This window comes from Erinaceus europaeus, chromosome 9 (assembly GCF_950295315.1).
Source record: "Erinaceus europaeus chromosome 9, mEriEur2.1, whole genome shotgun sequence".
In the NCBI taxonomy this organism is placed as follows: domain Eukaryota; kingdom Metazoa; phylum Chordata; class Mammalia; order Eulipotyphla; family Erinaceidae; genus Erinaceus; species Erinaceus europaeus.
In genome coordinates, this window is record NC_080170.1 from 20,327,148 (window position 1) to 20,347,368 (window position 20,221).

General features: G+C 44.2%; 1 protein-coding gene across 6 annotated transcripts in view; it reads left to right on the plus strand.

Moving 5' to 3' along the window:
* The first annotated feature begins 10,463 nt into the window (after positions 1-10,463).
* The window catches only part of TFDP2 (transcription factor Dp-2), a 133,221-nt gene continuing 123,463 nt past the window's right edge, over positions 10,464-20,221 (plus strand). For 3 of the 6 annotated variants that reach the window (XM_016191234.2, XM_016191235.2, XM_060197465.1), the window contains exon 1: positions 10,464-10,821. The gene's annotated coding sequence lies outside the window, so the exon portion shown is untranslated. The remainder of the gene's footprint in view (positions 10,822-20,221) is intronic. The other 3 variants (XM_016191236.2, XM_060197463.1, XM_060197468.1) reach the window with 2 other exon arrangements.

Genomic DNA, 20,221 nt, shown 5'->3' on the forward strand with positions numbered 1-20,221 from the left:
GCCAATTAGAAGTTTTTCTGTCAAAATCCTATTAAAATGAAAACTGTTCAGTCATTTTACTATAGTTAGGATTTTCTCAGTGGTTAGGATGTAGTGCATTATACTGCTAGTATTATCAACACTTTTCTTTTTTCAATTTTTTTAAAAAAATTATCTTTATTTATTTATTGGATAGAGACAGCCAGAAATCGAGGGGAAGGAGAGAGAAAGAGAGAGACACCTGCAGCACTGTTTCACCATTCACAAAGCTTTCTTCCTGTGAGTGGGACTGAACCTGGGTCCTTGCACACTGCAGTGTGTGCGCTTAACCAGGTGCGCTACTGCCTTTCCTCCTGTCAGATACTTTTATGAGATCTGTAGTCGTCTCATCAAAGAGGAGAATGTCCTGTGCAGTCTTTCTTCCTGTAGCACTGCTTGCATTACTACTAGGTTTTGTATATTTTTTGTATCCAGTCAAGGCATATAGTATTAACATTTTGAGACAGTTATTTCCTAAGGATTCTATGCTGTGCATTGTGGGATACTTAGCAAAGTAAGTCCCCAAACATGGTCATAAGTCCCCTGTTAAAGTCAGCCTCATTTAAAAACCACAGGCAGAGACCATTAGGAGAGAGGGAAACTTGGTGAGTGTAGAGTCTGCTGTTTCCTTTTCTCTCAGCCTAATTTTACTATAGGAAACAGTGGTTAGCAAAAAAAAAAAAAAGAAAAAGAAAGAGAAAGAAAAAGAAGAAAAAGAAAGTGGTTGCATCTTAGAGTTTCTACTGTGCTGGTTAATGAAGTTATTTTTTAAAGAGAACATCTCATGCTGCCATGGTCCACCACTGTGTTTAGCCCTGTGTCCTTGGTAGCCTGAGTGGCTTGGTGACACAGCTTCAGACCCGGTGGAAGTGGGCAGCACCTCTGATTCGCTCTGCTTTTCTGCTTCCTTTTCATCTCAGAACTAAGGAGGTGCTCACTCTCTTCTGTCTGCCTCTCTGAACGCCTCCTGCACACTGGAGCTTTCTCAGAAAGCAAACCCTGTCTCCTTCCACACAACTCAGCTCTGTGCCTTCCTGTCTCTGAGTGCATCTTTGGCACATAACCTGTCACCATAGTGGCGCATAGGTTTGCTGACGGGTGGGCGGGGGGGGGGGGGTGCTGTTTATACATATTTGTTGGAAGTAAAATATATGTTGATGGGAGGAGACTACTTTGTTAAGATAGCCAAAATTCTTCTGTTCTTATTTGAAAACCCCTCATATGTCTACATGTTTGCAAATGTATTTGTGCAGAGAGAGAGAAATGTCTTTAAATCTTGTCTTAAGATATCAAGTAGGAGCCTTTCTGTCAATTGTTACAAGCCACCTTCCTTCAACTACAGATGATTAACAGATTAAAATTTTAAAATGCCAAGCACTCTGTTGATGAAGGGAAGAAACATCCTAAATAGTCCTACTTCAAGGGACTTGCAAAATAACCCAAGGGTGGCTGAGAGATAGCTGACTGGGTAGGGAGCACACCTTATCTGTGTCGCCCAGGTCTGAGTTCTGGCACGTACCACAGCACTGGGGGAGGGGAGCCTTAGTGCTGTGATGTCTCTTCCTCTGTCTCATTCTCTTTATCTGAATGGGAAAACTCAGCCCAAGAGTGATGAAATCATGTATGTGTGAGACTTTGGCTCTGGATATATATTCAGATGATATCTCATCCAATAGAGACTGGACCTTACCACATGTGAGGCCTTGGGTTCGAGCCAGGCACTGCCCAGATGCCCATAGATGCCGTAACGGTGCTCCATGGATGATGGAACAGTGGTGGCTCTCCTGTCTCTTGCACCCTGTCCAAAAAATTTTTTAATTGTCCTCCCTAAGGCCACTCGGCACCACGCACACATGAGCAGCTCTTTATTACTCTCCAACTTGACATTAAAAAAATAATAATCATTTAGCTCAGGATCTGACATGAATTGTGTAATTCTTTAGAAGGAGATAGAATTGGGGGTCGAGCGGTAGTGCGGGCTGCGGGTTAAGCGCATGTGGCGCAAAGCGCAAGGACCGGCTTAGGGATCCCGGTTCCAGCCCTCAGCTCCCCACCTGAGGGGAGTCGCTTCACAGGCAGTGAAGCGGGTCTGCAGGTGTCTGTCTTTCTCTCCCCCTCTCTGTCTTCCCTTCATCTCTCGATTTCTCTCTGTCCCATCCAAAAACAAACAGCAACAACAATAATAACCACAACAGGGCTACAACAACAAGGGTAACAGAAGGGGGGAGAAATGGCCTCTAGGAGCAGTGGATTCATGGTGCAGGCACTGAGCCCCAGCAATAAACCTGGAGGCAAAAAAAAAAAAAGAAAGAAGAAGGAGGAGATAGAATTATCTTGGAGTTCTTCAAGTGGTTCTAGAATCACCCCCAGAAGTAGTCACCTCAGAATTCTGAGTTCCTTTGGGAAACTCAAGTCACGCTTCTCAATTAGAATTAAAAGGTCATGTGGTCCAGGAAATGGCAGTGGATAAAGCACTGGACTCTTAAACAGGAGGTCCGGAGTTCAATCCTTGGCAGCACATGTACCAGAGTGATATCTGGTTCTTTCTCTTTCCGCTTATCTTTTTTATGAATAAATAAATAAATCTTTTTTAAAAATAGGAATTAAAAGATCAGGACACAACTGGACCTCGATCATCTCAGAGCCATTTTTTTACAAACCAGAGTTCAGACCAGTCGAAATGATTACCCCCCTCCTCCCCAGAGAAGCTAAGCAAGTGATCCAGTCTTGCAGCCTCCTAACCATAAATACGTTGGTACGCCAGCATCTGTCCTAAGCCCCTGGCTCCACTGTCACCCTTTTCTCATGGAAGCCTTACCCCTCGAGAGATGCAGGAATTATGGCAGGAGCTGGTGTGGCAGAAGCAACAACCTGCAGAAACAGGGGCGTCCTTGAGAGCTCTATGATTCTATTTCCTGTCTTCCGGGCCCCCTCTAACGGCACATTTGATTTGTTAAGATGAAATGGCCAGGTCTGGGCATATATTTTAGAAAATAAATGATACAGAGATTCCTATTGAAATGAGCGCTATCTCTACAAGAAACTGCCAAACTACATTTGGGAGTGGTTGTGCTTTTACTGTACACTCCCACAGGCATAGTGTGAGGAGCCCAGTGTCCACGTCCTCACCAGCAGTGAGTGGTGACCTACGTTTGCAAGGGCCACGGAGACGGGTGAGTGCTTTAACCTGCATCTCAGTAACTAATCAAAATGTACCCACTCCAGTCAAAAGTCTCTCTCTTGCCCTTTTATGAATTAGATTATTTGCTGAATGAGCCACATCTTTCCACGAAGATCTTTTTGTGTGTGCGTGCCAACTTATTCTTTTTTTTAAAAAATCTTATTTATTTATTGTCGAGTAGAGACAGAGAGAAATTGAGAGGGGAGGGGGGGGGCTGGGTGGTGGAGCACCAGGTTAAGTGCACATAATAAGAAGCATAAGGACCCAGTTTGAGCCCCCGGCTCTCCACCTGCAGAGGAGTTGCTTCACGAGCAGTGAAGCAGGTCTGCAGGTGCTTTCCTGTCTCTCTCCCTCTCTATCTTCTCCTCACCTCTCAATTATTCTCTGCCCTATCCAAAAATATCGGGGGAGGGGGGGAAAGCACAAGAGCCCTGGATTCGTAGTGCAGGTACCGAGCCCCATTGATAACCCTGAAGGCAAAGAGAGAGGAAGTGACAGAGAGACACCTGCAACCCTGTAGGTCCTTGTGTACTGTGATGTGTGCGCATAATCAGCTATGCCACGGCCTGGCCCTTCTATGGTATATTATATTGATTTTCCATATGTTGAACCATCCCTGCATCTTTGAGATCTTTTTTCTTTTCTTTTTACTTGATAGAGAGGTAAAGAAAGACACTTCCAGCCCTGCTTCACAGCTTGTGAAGCTTGCTTCCCCACTATTCATGGGGACTTGGGAATTGAACCTGGGTCCATGAAGATCTTTTATACACAACTTAAAAAAAAAATCAGTCCAATGACTTCAGAAATCAGGAAGTAGGACTTTCTTTCTAAGCAAAATGTGGTCAGCGTTTGAACATAATTTTCTTTATTTTTTAAAATTTTTTTATTTATTTACTTTCCCTTTTGTTGCCCTTGATGTTTTTGTTGTTGTAGTTACTATTGTTGTCACTGTTGGATAGGACAGAGAGAAATGGAGAGAAGAAGGGAAAACAGAGAGGGGGAGAGAAAGACAGACACCTGCAGACCTGCTTCACCGCCTGTGAAGCGACTCCCCTGCAGGTGGGGAGCCAGGAGCTCAAACTGGGATCCTTACGCTGGTCCTTGCACTTCACACCACGTGCGCTTAACCCGCTACACTACCACCCAACTCCCTGAACATGATTTTCTAACGTGCTCAGAAGAGATCTCAGATATCTTTTTTGGATTCATTATATAGAGTAGTACTAATCGTGTGTAACAGCAACAACAAAAAAAAAATGTCAAAGATACTAAAATGTTGAATGTGAAAAAATATATTTAGCTATCATAGTGTTTCTAACTTTTTATTTAAAGCTGGTTTGTGTAATTGTTTCAGAATGATTTTATGGAAAATCAGTTCTAATTTTTCCTACTCATGTAAGGCAGCTTAGGAGGATTCCAGCTCACATGTATCAGGGAATTTGTGAGCTTCTCATGGGAGTTCTTTACAAACTTCATAGTTTTATTAGTTATCTACAGCCCTATAAATCGCTGTTCAATATCTGTAGGTAAAATCTAGGGTGTATGGGAATAGAAATACTTTTCCTGTATAAGTGAATCTTTTCCTTTTGTGTCTACTTCAACTTTAAAATTTTTCTAATTTGACCTGGAAATTATAAGCTACTATTTTCTGTGTATTAAACTCATAGCAAAATAGTCATCTTAAATACGGCTGCTGTCATGGAAGGTAAATTTGGACTCACTGTGGTTCGAGAAGAAAGGTTTTGTGTAAGCTTGCCTCTCTAGACCTGTTCAGGTTTATTGTAATAAGTTCAACATTCTTTTCCAAGAGCGATTACTTGAAAAGGATCAATTCTCTGTGGTGGGACAAAGGTGATAAAATTTTTAGAAATATACTGTGTTTTTAAGTATTCAAAGATTTTGAATACCTGATGGAAAGACAATTTGAAATGTAAATGTGATTTAGCCTAGCAGCTGTTAAAAATCCCTTCTGAAATTACTTGTGAAACTGCAATGAAGCCATAATGAGTGATCTATATGTACTGCATATTAAAACCGTTTTCATTTTATGATTCTTGGTTCATTACTCTGGGGTCAGACACATATAAGCGGTGTCTTTATGGTGGAGATTTCAAACAGAAAATGTAGAATCAGTAGCAGGGCCTGTGGTATCATTATGCAGTGGGAATTTTTTTTTTTTAATATTTATTTTGGATAGAGACAGATAAATTGAAAGAGAAGAGGAAATAGAGGGAGACAGAGAGAGAAAGAGACCTGCAGCATTCCACAACTTCTGAAGCTTCCCCCTTACAAGTGGGGACCAGGAGCTTTGCCCAGTGCACCACTACTCAGCCTCCATAGGAGGGAATTGAAAGGAAGATAAACAGGACTGGGCAGGCAGTAGGACACCCTTTTAAATGAACTTTCTTTCTTTTTTTAAAATCTTTTATAATAATTTTTTCTTAATATTTATTTATTCCTTCTTGTTGCCCTTGTTGTTTTATTGTTGTAGTTATTATTGTTCTTGTTATTGATGTCGTTGTTGTTGGATAGGGCAGAGAGAATTGGAGAGAGGAGGAGAAGACAGAGGGGAGAGAGAAACAGACACCTGCAGACCTGCTTCACTGCCTGTGAAGCGACTCCCCTGCAGGTGGGGAGCCGGGGGCTCGATTATCGAGATCCTTAAGCCACCTTGCGCTTTGCGCCATGTGCGCTTAACCTACTGAGCTACCACCCGACTCCCTTAAATGAACTTTCTCTCTGGACTGCCATTCTCTGTTCTTAAGATAAACAGGAAGTTTTAAAATTTTATTTATTATTTATTTATTAAATAAAGACAGAAATCAAGAGGGAAGGAGGAGATAGAAAGAAGACAATGTTAAACTAAAAAATGAAAAATAAAAGGGAGAGGGAGATGAAAGACACCTACAGCCCTGCTTCACCACTTGTGAAGCTTTCCTCCTGTAGGTGGGCACTGAGGGTTTGAACTTGGGTCCTTGTGCGTTGTAACGTGGACTCAACCAGGTGTGCCACCACGCAACCCCTAGGGAATTTTTAAACAATGTTCCTATTTAATATTCCATAGAGACAGAAATTAAGAGGGGTGGGGAGATAGAGAGTGAAAGAGACAGAGAGACATCTGCAACCCTGCTTTACCACTCATGAAGCTTTTCCCACTGTAGGTGGAGACCAGGGGTTTTAACCCCAGTTCTTGCGCACTGTAATGTGTGTTCTTTTTTTTAAAACATTTATTTATTTATTTCCTTTTGTTGCCCTTGTTGTTTTATTGTTGTAGTTATTATTGCTGTCATCATTGTTGGATAGAACAGAGAGAAATGGAGAGAGGAGGGGAAGACAGAGGGGGAGAGAAAGACTGACACCTGCAGACCTGCTTCACCGCCTGTGAAGCGACTCCCCTGCAGGTGGGGAGCCAGGGGCTCGAACTGGGATCCTTATGCCGGTCCTTGCGCTTTGCGCCACCTGCCACTTAACCCGCTGCTCTACCGCCAGACTCCTGTAATGTGTGCTCTTAACCAGATGTGCTGGGAAATTGTGCAGATGCAGTCACATCTGCCATGTTGTCCCCTCAGGCTACTGCTAGTTCCCGGAGAGTTGGGACATTCTTGGAGTGCCTGTTGTGCCATGTTGTGCCCTCAGGGCATTGTCTATTTTCCCCCCCCTCCCGCAATATTTGGAGTGCTTTGGTCACTCCTCCCCCCTCCCATTCTCACGAAAGCTGCTCCTATAAAAGCCCTTCTTCTGCACCTCGCTCTCTTGCCAGCGCTTCACTCCGGTGTTCAGACGCAGGAAAGGTTACTGTGTGAGGCGGCCATTTTCGCTACCTCCACGTGGCTCAACCTGCTTCTCTAGCACCCAACTCTGAGGTGTCAGTGCAAATAAAGATTTGTGCTCCCTCTTCGCTCTGGACCTCCTCTCTCTCTTCTCCGTAGCCTACACAACAACACAAATGCACCACCATCTGGCCCTGGAAGTTTTTTTTTTTAAGATTTATTTATTAATGAGAAAGGAGAAGAGACAGAAAATCAGACATCACTCTAGTGCATGTGTTGCCGGGGATCAAACTCAGGAATTCATGCATGACAGTCTAATGCCTTATCCACTGAGCCATCTCCCAGACCATGATTTTTTTAAAAGATTTTTTAATATTTATTTATTTATTCCCTTTTGTTGCCCTTGTTTTATTGTTGTAGATATTATTGTTGTGGTTGATGTTGTTGTTGTTGGATAGGACAGAGGGAAATAGAGGAGGGGAAGACGGGGAGAGAAAGATAGACATCTGCAGACCTGCTTCACGACTTGTGAAGCAAACCCCCTGCATATGGGGAGCCAGGGGCTGGAACTTAGATCCTTGCAGTGGTCGTTGTGCTTTGCGCCCTGTGTGCTTAACCTGCTGTATTACCACCCGACTCCCGATTTTTTAAAAAATTTTTTTAAGTACCATTCAAGCTTACAAGAAGGCACGTGTCAGAGCTGCTGACAAGTATAAGCAATATCCACAGAGGGAGCCCTTTGGGCATTTATGTTTGTGTTTCCAATGTCTTTTTAAAAAAATTTTTTTTATTTATAAAAAGGAAACATTGACAAAACCATAGGATAAGAGGGGTACAGCTTCACACAGTTCCCACCACCAGAACTCTGTATCCCATCCCCTCCCTTGATAGCTTTCCTATTCTTTAGCCCTCTGGGAGTATGGACCCAAGGTCATTGTGGGATGCAGAAGGTGGAAGGTCTGGCTTCTGTAATTGCTTCCCCACTGAACATAGGCGTTAACAGGTAGAGCCATACTCCCAGCCTGTCTCTCTCTTTCCCATGTGGGGAAGGGCTCTGGGGAAGTGGAGCTCCAGGACACATTGGTGGGGTTGTTTTGTCCAGGGAAGTCTGGTTGGCATCCTGTTAGCATCTGGAACCTGGTAGTTGAAAAGAGAGTTAACATACAAAGCCAAAAAAATTGTTGACCAATCATGGACCTAAGGGCTGGAATAGTCCAGATGAAGAGTTGGGGGGGGAGGGTTCTCCATTTTGTAGATAGCTAGTAAGCATATTTTAGTTAAATTCCAAAGGGCCTGGCTATACTAGTTTTTTTTTTCCTTTTTCTTTTTGCCCCTGGGGTTTCCAATGTCTTATACTGAGGTTGGCAAAAAAAAAAAAAAAAGTGTTTGCTGAATCATTAAGAGTTTGCTCCTGTTTCAAACATCTCTCTGGCACTGGAGATAGTGGGAGATTTATTTGCCTTTTCAAAGGAAATAAGAGTCCTTAATGGGGAAATGAGAAGGAAGAGAACAAACTGACTATTGTGCAAATTGCTAAATTGGAACTGAGTGGGAATGAAAAATTAATTTACATGAATTTACCTCCTGGTAGCAACTCGACAATTTATTTTGTTCTGGAAAATTTTCAGTTTGGGGGCTTCACCGCCAAGTTGTTACCTGTTCAAAGATTCCTGGCTTGCTGTGAGGCCAGCATTGAGCATCTTACAGCAGACATTGTAATGGAAAGGTCATGGAAATTCACAGTTGGATCGAGGCAGTCTATGGAAAACTTGAAGGATTCACTGCCCATTGTTGTACTTCCCTTCCGTGCTTTTGGAAGGTTTCATGAAACACTGACTTTCATATCATTTTCCCAAAGCAAGGTTGTCAAATGATCATGATATTTGCCATCATTTATTTTCTTCTTTTCTTGTATCATTTTATTGAGGAAACAATTTACAGGACTGTTGTCATACTGTTGTCCACATTTTTTCCAAGATGTCAGTACATTGCACAGTATCATATATTGACCATGCCTTTTGTTTTTGTTTGTTTTTACCAGAACAGTGCTCAACAACTCTGGCTTAAGGTGGTACTGGGGATTGAACCTGGGACCTTTGGTGGCTCAGGCATGAAAGTGTGTTTGCATAAGCATTGTGCTGTCTCCCTGGAACATGAAGTAACTCTCTAAGGAGTAATTTGAGGCATATAAACATTGCCACATAGCAACAATTTCTATGTAGCAACTTAATATGATCTTCAGCCTTTCGCTCTGGAAACTCAAAAAGAGAATACCGAGCAACTCTGGACTCTGGTCTTCTGTCTCTTCTCATTTTCATAAATATCAGTAAATAATCTTAAAAATGTGGGGGAAGTGATCTGGGAGGTAAGGCAGTGGATAAAGCATTGGACTCTCCAGCATGAGGTCCTGAGTTCAATCCCCAGCAGCACATGTACCAGAGTGATGTCTGGTTCTTTCTCTCTCTCTTCCTATCTTCCTCATAAATAAATAAATAAAATATTTTCAAAAAAGATGTAGGGGAGAAAGGGACAGAAAGAAAGAGGGAAAGAAAGCAGAAAAAAGGAAAGAAAAAAAGAAAAGGAAGGGAAAGAGAAGCTCACCAAGGAGCTAGCTCAGTTGGTAGAGCACAGAACTCACATAACCAAGGCTTCCAGTTCCACTCAATACCATATTTAGCTTCTATTAGCATAGGTGCTAAAAAAAAAAAAAAAAACCAACAACAAAAAAACGCCTTCCTTGTCTGAAAGGTCACACTTGGCTGCACAGTCACTATCCCCTTGCCCTCCCCACCAGGGTCACCCGCCAAAAACCTGGGTAGGGAAGGTGGCTGCTCCAGACGCCTCTTTTTAAGAGGTAGGAGGTTTTTTCTAAGTGGGACTGAGGGTGGGGAGATGGAAAAATCAAGATTCCGGGGGACGGGTGGTGGTGTACCTGGTTGACTGCACATGTTACAATGCACAAAGGCCTGGGTTTGAGCCCCCTGCCCCCACCTGCAGAGGGAAAGCTTTGCCAGTTGTGATGAAGGGCTGCAGGTGTCTATCTCTCTCCCTCTCTAGCTCTCGCTTCCCTATCGACTTCTGGCTGTCTCTATCCAATAAATAAATAAAAGATAATAAAAAAATTAAAAAAAGAAAAGAAAAATCGGAATTCCCACGCAGGACACACAGAGGGAGCAGGGAAGATGGCTATTTCAGGCCTTGAGCCTGCAGCCCGCCTAGAAGGAAGACGGCTGGACAGTGGGCAGCGAGGACCGGCTCGTGGGCATCAGTACAGCCGTGGCGGAGGGTTCCCACCATAACCTGTGTGTCTCCAGGCCCCACCTGGAGCCCAGCGGGCCACCCGCGCTGGGCAGAGGAGGCCCCGCCCCTTCACGCTCGGTCCCGCCCCCTTGGGAGGTCGGGGGCGGGGTTTGTTTACTCCTGGCACGCACTGGTAATCGGGCCAATCCGGAGGAACGGCGCATGACGTCATGCCTGCCGAGAGCCAATCGGTGCTCGCCGTGCTGCGCGGGGCGGCTGGCAGCGGCGGCCGGCGAGGGCGCTCGGGGCACCGTGCTGGGGGCTGAGCTCTCGGCTCTGCTCCGCGGGGCCTGGCCGGCTTGGAGCTCATGGACATCTCGGCCTCCGATCCTGGGTCTGTGACTCCTGGCTTCCGCCTCTAGGGCCTCCGATCCGGTCCTGGGGCGGCGACACCGGGGCCTCGGACTGCAGAGCTGCGACTCGGGGCTTCCCCGGGGCAGGAGGCCTGTCTGCCCGGAGTGAGCCCGCCGGATACGCACCCGCTGGGAGGACAGCCCGCCGGAGCCTGGCCCGGCACGGAGCCTGGCCTGGCACGGAGCCCCGCACGGAGCGGTAAGGACCGGCCGCGGGCCCCCGGTGACCTGGGCAGTCCCCCTCCGCTGCATGTGGGGTCACCACTGGGGCGGCCATCTGCGCCCTCGCGACCCCCCTCCCCCCGCTTGTCGAATTGACCCCTGAATGTCAGGAGTGCAGGAGACTAAGAGCCCCCGGTCCCCACAGTACAGCACAAGGGGAACGAAATTCAAAGCTCCCCCAATACAGCACGTGGGGGAGTGGAACTCAGAACCCCCAACATAGCACGTGGGCGGATAAGACTCAGAACCCCAACACAGCACGTGGAGGGTGGAATGCAGAACCCTAGTATAGCACGTGGGGAGGATGGAACTCAAAACCCCCAGTACAGCACGTGGAGGGATGTAATTAAGAACTCCAAACACAGCATGTGGGAGATGGGACTTATAACTCCCAAATACGCCTCATGGGAGGGAGGAGACTCCAAAACCCCTAAAATAGCATATGGGAAGGAGGAGATTCACCACCACTACCCCCCCCCCCCAACACAGCACGTGGGGGAATGGGACTCAGAACACCCTGTGTTCTCAGACAGAGCCCTGAGGTAGCCTCTGAGAGAGGAAGAGCCATGTCTACTTTCCTAAATCTTTCCGGAGGAAAAGTGATTTCTAATCTGGCTGCCTGACTCTTGGTCCATGTCTCTAGATGCTTTTCTTTTTCTTTTCTTTTCTTTTCTTTCTTTTTTTTTTTTTTTTTTTTTACCAGCTCTGGTTTATGGTGGTGCAGGGGGGATTGAACCTGGGACATGAGAGTCTCTTTGCATAGCCATTATGCCATCTACCCCCTTCCCGCCCTTTTAGATGCTTTTCTTAAAAGCAGAGGGTTGGAGAAGGTGGAACGTCTGGCTTCTGTAATTGCTTCCTCCCACAATGACCTTGGGTCTATACTCCCAGAGGGTTAAAGAATACGAAAGCTATCAGGGGAGGGGATGGGATAGGGAGTTCTGGTGGTGGGAATTATATGGATTTGTACCTCTCTTATCCTATGCTTTTGTCAGTGTTTCCTTTTTATAAATAAAATTTAAAAGTATTAAATAAATAAACGAAAAAAAAGAAAAGACACCACCAGAAAAAAAAAAAAAAAGCAGAGGGTCACTTTGGGGTCATCATCCCTCCCCAAGGATCTTACCAGAGTAGGGCAGACCAACTGGATGAGAGCGCTCCGTGCTTCCTCTTGTTAGAAATGGTCTGTGCCCTGGGACAAGGAGTAAAGGGACTGACCCATAGGGCCACTTGGAACAAAGCTCCCAGTTATTAATAAGTGCCCTGCACGACTTAGGCCACTTTATTAAGCAATGCCAGCGCTGCTTCTCTTTTTCTCTTAATGCCTCCTAGCTCTTAGCTTTCCAGGCTCCCTGCTGAAGCTCCCAGGGCCCAGGATCTACATTCATTTGCTGGCTCTTTAATAAACCTCTAGCTCATTCTCTTTTCCACCCCCACCTGAATCTTTCTTTTGCAGTTTTTCATTTGTTTTCTGTAGCCTGCTTTTTTAAAAAAATTAATTTCTTTATTGGGGGATTAATGTTTTACAGTCGACAGTAAATACAATAGTTATACATGCAGAACATTTCCCAGTTTCCCACATAACAATGCAATGGTTTGAGATCCTCTTCACCTAGTTTATTTATTTGTTAGGACAGTTATCTGTTGTCTGTCATTATCTGAACCCTCTCTCTAAGGTTCAACCCAAATGATGTTGAGTTGATATTTCATTCATTCATTCATTCATTCATTCATTCATTCATTCATTCATTCAAGATACAGGGAGAAAGAAAGAGAGAGGGAGACACCAACCAGAGCACTGCTCAGCTCTGGCTTCTGGTGGTGCTGGGGATCGAACTTGGAACCTCAGAGCTTCAGGCATGAGTGACTCTTTATAACCATTAGGCTGTCTCCCCAGGCCAATATTTCATTGTGTTTTTCCATTTCCTTGGTCAGCCTAGAATGGAAGCAGAGCTTTTTCATTATCCTGTCACTAGAATGAATCTTTTCATGGCTGTGTCCATTGACAAAAAGTGCCAGGAGGAAGATCAGATGCCTGGGTCCCAGCTTTTTGTCACACTTGTGCATGGGCACCAGTTATGTTTGTCATTTGTCAGGACAGTGTGTGCCTGGAACCAGAGTCCAGGTTGGTGTCTGAGGCACTGACCTGGTAGTCGAGCTGCAGTTTTCAGCAGTGTGTCTCTTGTCACTGTCACTGCAGGCCCAAGACTCTCCAGACTCTCACTCTCTGTGATTCTTCAGTTCTCTGCATTTCTGCTGGCCTATGAGAGAGAGAGAGAGAGAGAGAGAGATCGAGCTGTGTGCTGAGGGTCATGCTTCATTCACATTGTCAACTTGTGTCCGTTGTCACATTACCCCCAACGCCAGTAATGTTGAAGCCTTGACTGACCTGCCTCCTTCCAGTTGGCCCCTTGTAGCTAAAGTGAAAGTGCTTAATTGTCTAAGCTGTGCCGTCTCAGTACAGCTTGAAATTAGGCATTCAGATGATTATCCATAATGGAGGATGTATTCAGGAATGAAAATGCAGGATTTGAAGATTGATGTTTCTAACTAGGAGTAGTAATGTGAATACATAATTTTTAAAGATGTGATAGACTGATCTTGTTCTATTACTGATGATGTTTTCTGTCTTGTACATATTTACTGCATGAGTTATTTCCATTCCATAGCACTTCCCCAACTGTTGTTGTTGTTGGCATACAGGCTTTATGGCTTGAACCAACTTTTTCAGACAAACAGACTACGAGAGAGGGGAAAGACCACAGCCCTGAAGCTTTCCCCCAGTGTAGTGAAGGTCAGACTTGAACCTGAGTGGTGAGCATGACAAAGCAAGATAAAGCTGTCTTGCTCACCTGCCATTCTCCACTTAATCCATATCCCATCCCTCTTCCCTGAGAGCTTTCCTGTTCTTTATCCCTCTGGGAGCATGGACCCAGGGTCATTATGGGGTACAGAAGGTGGAAGGTCTGGCTTCTGTAATTGCTTCCCCGCTGAACATGGGTGTTGACAGGTCGATCCATACTCCCAGCCTGTCTCTCTCTTTCTCTAGTGGAGCAGGGCTTTGGGGAGGTGGGGCTTCAGGACACATTGGTGGGGTTGTCTGCCCAGAGAAGTCCAGTTGGCATCATGGTAGCATCTGGAACCTGGTGGCTGAAAAGAGTTAAGATAGAAAGCAGAGCAAATCGTTGACTAATCATGAACCTAAAGGCAAGAATATTGTGGATGGAGATTTTGGGGTCTCCATTTTGGAAAAAGCTAGTAGGTCTATTTTAGGTACATTCCAAGGGGCCCATGACCCAACTAGTTTTTGCCTGCTCCTGACATCCAGTATGCAGGTGAGCTAAGCTGTTGTCTGGGGGGATGGTATCACAGTTGGAAAAAAGGACCAGAAATCTGGGTCAGGGAAGAGAATAGCTCCCAAATATGGGAAGAATATATAAATATTGTTAACTATAAACCCCATAAATCTGATCTGGGGGCCATATTCAAAACAGGAGCCTATGTAACTTCCGAATCTCTGTAGGGGCTGAGCTCACATTCTGTGGTCACAGCTAGGAACATTCCAGGCTGTGCTAATTTCAGGACCCGTCATCCTTGGATGACAGGAAGAGTATGCTATCCATCCTCCCTTCGGAAAATGGAACATTCCCTACCATTGTTGATTCACATTGAAGGGCAGGTCTGATAGGGGCCCACAGAGGGGCTCATTATGTGGTTCCTGATGGAGATGACCAGTGACAGTGGTGAGAGGGATCTGTTAGACGTCTAGGCCCAGCATGTCTGTGTGGGAATTCCAGGGCTTCCTGACTAGGGCCCCAGGTGATGGATGGGGTGGTAGGAACCTCATTCTTGAAAGCCTAGTGCTACTTGGTGGCTGAAAGGTGTTAAGATATAAAACACCACAAAACAATAAAATTAAACAATAAACAGGAATCAAAAAGCAGGAATAGAGTAGATGAAAATAGGGATTTTTAAGACGGAGAGAAGGTAGGAAGTCTTTTAGATATGTTTGTAAACTCCCATGACTTCAGTAATTTTTGTTTGAGCCTGATAGCTAACATGCAGGTGGACTAAAAATATTATCTAGGAAGATGGTGTCAGAGTTGAGTATAGGGCCAGAAAGCTGGATTAGGGCAGAGAGTAACTCCCAAACTTGAAGCAAGTATATAAATACAGTTAAATGTTAACCCCATTGATCTGACTCAAGGCCTAAATATATTTACATATAGCACAGGGGCCTATGTAGCTTCTGAGTCCCTATCAGTCTGAGCTCATAGTCCTTGGTCACAGCTGGGAACATTCTGGGCTGCACTCATTTCAGGACCAGTCTTCCTTGAGTGACAAGAAAGGATGACCCAGCCTCCCTTTGGAGAGTGGGACAGTCACTATCATTGATGTTCTGCAGTAAGGGCAAGGTCCTGGAGAGGCCCATGAGAGGGCTTATGATAACGTTTCTGATGGAAGTGACTAGTGATGGTGGAGAGAGGGGTCTATTAGAGGTCTAGGCCCATCATATCTATGTGGGAATCTGAGGACTCCCATATGATGGGTTGACTTGGTATTAACCAAAAAAGGCCATCATTAAGTGAGGCAGTCTCTTGCCCTTTTCCAGCTTTTGTATTCTTTTATTTGTTGAGCTTAGTAGTTAAATTGTTGGCTATCATTTGTTGTATCCAAACCAATATAAAGTTTGTGAGAGATGGCTTCAAGTTAAGGAGGAAACATACCTAGGATTTTACTGGGGACTAAGTTAACCTTGAATTTTACTGCATTTACTTGTTTGATGGTTCTAGTAAAGGTTGTCATAGGGACAGTAATTGTCCATTGGTTACATATCTGCCCATATATCTCTTGGCCAATTGTATATAGTGTTTCTTCTTCTAAAGATTATCAAGGGGTGACAGTAATGTTGATGTTTCCAGAAGAGATTAGAAGACTTATACTTTTGTGTAGTTATTTGAGTAGATAGAGTGATTGAGAAAAGTGAAGTGGGTTCTGAGAGGAGGGTGTTTAGACCTAAGTGATAAATATTTGAAGGGGGCCAGGTGATGACACACCTGGTTGAGCGTACATGTTTTTTTTTTTTTAATTTATTTAAGAAAGGATTAATTAACAAAACCATAGGGTAGGAGGGGTACAACTCCACACAATTCCCACCGCCCAATCTCCATATCCCACCCCCTCCCCCGATAGCTTTCCCATTCTCTATCCCTCTGGGAGCATGGACCCAGGGTCATTGAGGGTTGCAGAAGGTAGAAGGTCTGGCTTCTGTAATTGCTTCCTCGCTGAACATGGGCGTTGACTGGTCGGTCCATACTCCCAGTCTGCCTCTCTCTTTCCCTAGTAGGATGGGTCTCTGGGGAAGCTGAGCTCCAGGACACATTGGTGGTGTCTTCAATCCAGGGAAGTCTGGCCGGCATCCTGATGACACCTGGAACCTGGTGACTGAAAAGAGAGTTAACATACAAAGCCAAACAAATTGTTGAGCAATCATGGACCCAAAGCTTGGAAAAGTGGAGAGGAAGTATTAGGGAGGTACTCACTGCAAACTCTAGTATACTTCTGCTTTCTTACTTTGGTGCCATACTCCAAACTCAGTCAATTTCTGCTTTGCGTTTCTACTTTTTTTTTTTTTTACATGCATAACATTCCCCAGATTCCCATTTAGCAATACAACCCCCACTATTTCATTCATCATTTTTCATGGACCTGTATTCTCCCCACCCACCCACCCACCCCAGAGTCTTTTACTTTGGTGTAATACTCCAATTCCATTTCAGGTTCTACTGGTGTTTTCTTTTCTAATCTTGTTTTTCAGCTTCGGCCTGAGAGTGAGATCATCCCATATTCATCCTTCTGTTTCTGACTTATTTCACTCAACATGATTTTTTTCAAGGTCCATCCAAGATCGGCTGAAAACGGTGAAGTCACCATTTGTAATAGCCAAAACCTGGAAGCAACCCAGGTGTCCAACAACAGATGAGTGGCTGAGCAAGTTGTGGTATATATACACAATGGAATACTACTCAGCTGTAAAAAATGGTTGAGCGTACATGTTACAATGCTCAAGAACCCAGGTTTAAGCCCCCAATCCCCATCTACAGAGGGGAAACTTCATGATTGGTGAAGCAGGGCTGCAGGTGTCTCTCTGTCTCTCTCCCTCTGTATCTTCCCCTTCCTCTCAATTTCTGGCTGTCTCCATTCAAAAAATAAATTAAGAGAGTAGTAAATATTTGATTAGACTATGTATTTTGTGTTCTGTAGGCCTTTCTACTTGCTTGCCAAGATTATTAGGTCTAAGTCTAGTCACAGCAGACTATTGAGTACTTTGAAGTATATAGTTGCCCCTATCTTATGGATACATGTACCCTACTCCATAAGCCCTAGCCTCTATCTGAGTCTGTAACTTTGTTAGAAGTGCACCCTTTGAAATGAAACTAGGTCTCTCATTTGTGAGGAATGCTACTATGATTCCATCCTGACTTCCCTGGGCAGAAGACCTCACCAGTATGTCCTGGAACTTCACCTCTCCAGAGGCCTGCCCCACTAAGAAAAAATAGAAACAGGTTGGGGGCCAGGTGTTGGCACAGCTGGTTGAGTACACACAATACAATGCATAAGGACCCAGGTTCAAGCCCCTGATCCCCACCTGTAGTGGGAAAGCTACATAAGTGGTAAAACAGTGCTGCAGGTGACTGACTCTCTCCCTCTTTTTTTTTTTTTAATTTTTAAAAAATTTTATTTATCTTTCCTTTTGTTGCCCTTGTTTTTTATTGTTGTAGTTATTGTTGTTATTGATGTCATCGTTGTTGGATAGGACAGAGAGAAATGGAGAGAGTAGGTGAAGGCATAGATGGGGAGAGAAAGATAGACACCTGCAGACTTGCTTCACCTGTGAAGCGATTCTCCTGCAGATGGGCTGGAACCAGGATCCTTGTGCTTTGCGCCACGTGTGCTTAACCCCATGCGCTACTGCCCGACTCCCTTTTTTTTTTTTGCCTCCAGGGTTATTGCTGGGGCTCGGTGCCTGCACTACGAATCCACTGCTCCTGGAGGCCATCTTTTCCCCTTTGTTGCCCTTGTTATCGGTATTGTTGTTAGTATTATTGTTGTCATTGTGGTTGGACAGGACAGAGAGAAATAGAAAGAGGAGAGGAAGACAGAGAAGGCGAGAGAAAGATAGACACCTGCAGAACTGCTTCACCGCCTGTGAAGTGACTCCCCTACAGGTGGAGAGCTGGGGGCTCAAACTGGGATCCTTGAGCTAGTTGTCGCAATTTGCGCCATGTGCGCTAACCTGCTGTACTACCGCCTGGCCCCGACTCTCTCCTTCTTAATCTCCCTCTCCTCTCTCAATTTCTGTCTCTGTCCCAAATAAATAAATAAATAAATAAATAGTTTTTTTTTTATATAAAGGATACAAAGAGGCTGGGGGTATAGACTGACCTGCCAATGCCCATGACCAGCAGAGTAATTACAGAAGCCAGAACTCCCACCTTCTGTACCCCAAAAAGAATTATGGTCTGTACTTCCAGGAGAGAAATGTTAGAGAAGATGACCAGAGGGCTCTGAACTCCAATTCCATTGGGACCCAGAGAGAGAAGAGGAAAAAAGTAAGACATTTAGAAGTAGTAATAGGTGTAGGTGTGACTTAGAAAGGAAAAGGGGGTTAGAAAGGAAAAGGGGGTTTGTGCCGTAGCACAGAGGGTTAAGCGCACAAGGTGTGAAGTACAAGGACCTGTGTTATAGATCCCAGCTCGAAGCAGGTCTGCAGGTGTCTGTCTTTCTCTCCCCCTCACTGTCTCCCCATCTCTCTCAATTTCTCTCTGTTTGATTCAACAACAGTAACAGCAATGATAACAATAATAATAATGACAACAAGTGCAACAAAAATGGGAAAAATGGCCTCCAGGAGCAGAGGATTCATAGTGCAGTCACCAAACCCCAGCAATAACCCTGGAGGTGGAAAAAAAAAAAGAAAAAAGAAAAGAAGGCAGGACCATAGGAAAAACAAAACAAAACAAAAAAACCTTGTATGTAGATAGTTACAGCTCATATCTGTGGCTGAGGGAGAAATAATGCAGTTTCCAGTGGAGGCAATTGGGGACACAGACCTCTGGTGGTCGGAAAGTGTATACCCCTGTTATCTCATAATTTTGTAAGTCAGTATTAAATCAGTCATTAAAAAAAAAAGTTTAATGCTTTATCCATTGCACCATCTCCTGGGCCACTTTAAAACCTTTCTAAATAGTGGTCCGGGAGGTGGCGCAGTGATAAAGCTTTGGACTCTTGAGCTTGAGGTCCTGAGTTTGATCCCTGGCAGCACATGTGCCAGAGTGGTGTCAGGTTCTTTCTCTCTCCTTCTATCTTCCTCATTAATAAATAAAATAAAAAATAAAAAACCCTTTCTAAATAAATGAAGTATCTGCTGGCAAAATAGCTCACTTAGGTAGTGTGCTGCCCTGCCACATGTGAGACCCGAGTTTGAGCCTGGTCCCCATCACATTGAAAGACGTTTCAGTGCTGTGGTCTCTTTCACTCTCTGCCTCTGACTTTAATAATAATAGTAATAGTAGTAATAATAATAATAATGTGTGTGTTTTAGAACAAGGCTAGAAAACAGACGAAGCTGAAGTAATCATAACAGGTGGTCTGTTAGTATCTTCTGACTTCTAGTATTATCTAGAAGTAAATCTAGAATTATTATTGTGCTAATCTTAGCATTTAGCTAGGAGAGAAAGATGGAAAGAGCACTGGAGAGTAACTTATAAAAGCAGCAGGTTGGAGAAATAGTTCACTTGCTGCTTAATCAGGTGCACAGCTCAGGTGTGAACCTGGGCCCCAGGGCATTAAGAAAGCTTCAGGGCTATGTTCTCTTACACTTACACACACACACACACACACACACTCTCTCTCTCTCTCTCTCTCTCTCTCTATCTATCTCTATCTCTGTTTCTCTCTATCTCTCTGCCTGTCGTGTGTGTGTGTGTGTGTGTGTGTCTTAACAGCATGAGGAATTTCTAACTTGGGCATGGAATATTAGATACTGAATACCACATTAGCATCTTTTCTTTCAACTTAAGTATATTTCTTTTGAAGATTAAATCATAAGCCATGTTAATTACAAAATATTCATAGTTTACACTGCCCCATGGCATGTCTGACCTTTTTTTCTGAACTTATCATAGTTTAAACTATTGCAATATAGATCTCAGAAGAAATGAGAAAGAATAGAGTTGAGAAGTTTTTTTATCATAGAAGTTTGAGATATCATGAATATCAAATATCTTGACTTCTTCATACTTCAGTCTTTCCATTTTAATCTGGGTGAAGCATGAGATTTTTTTTATATATATAATGGCCACCAGGGTTATTAC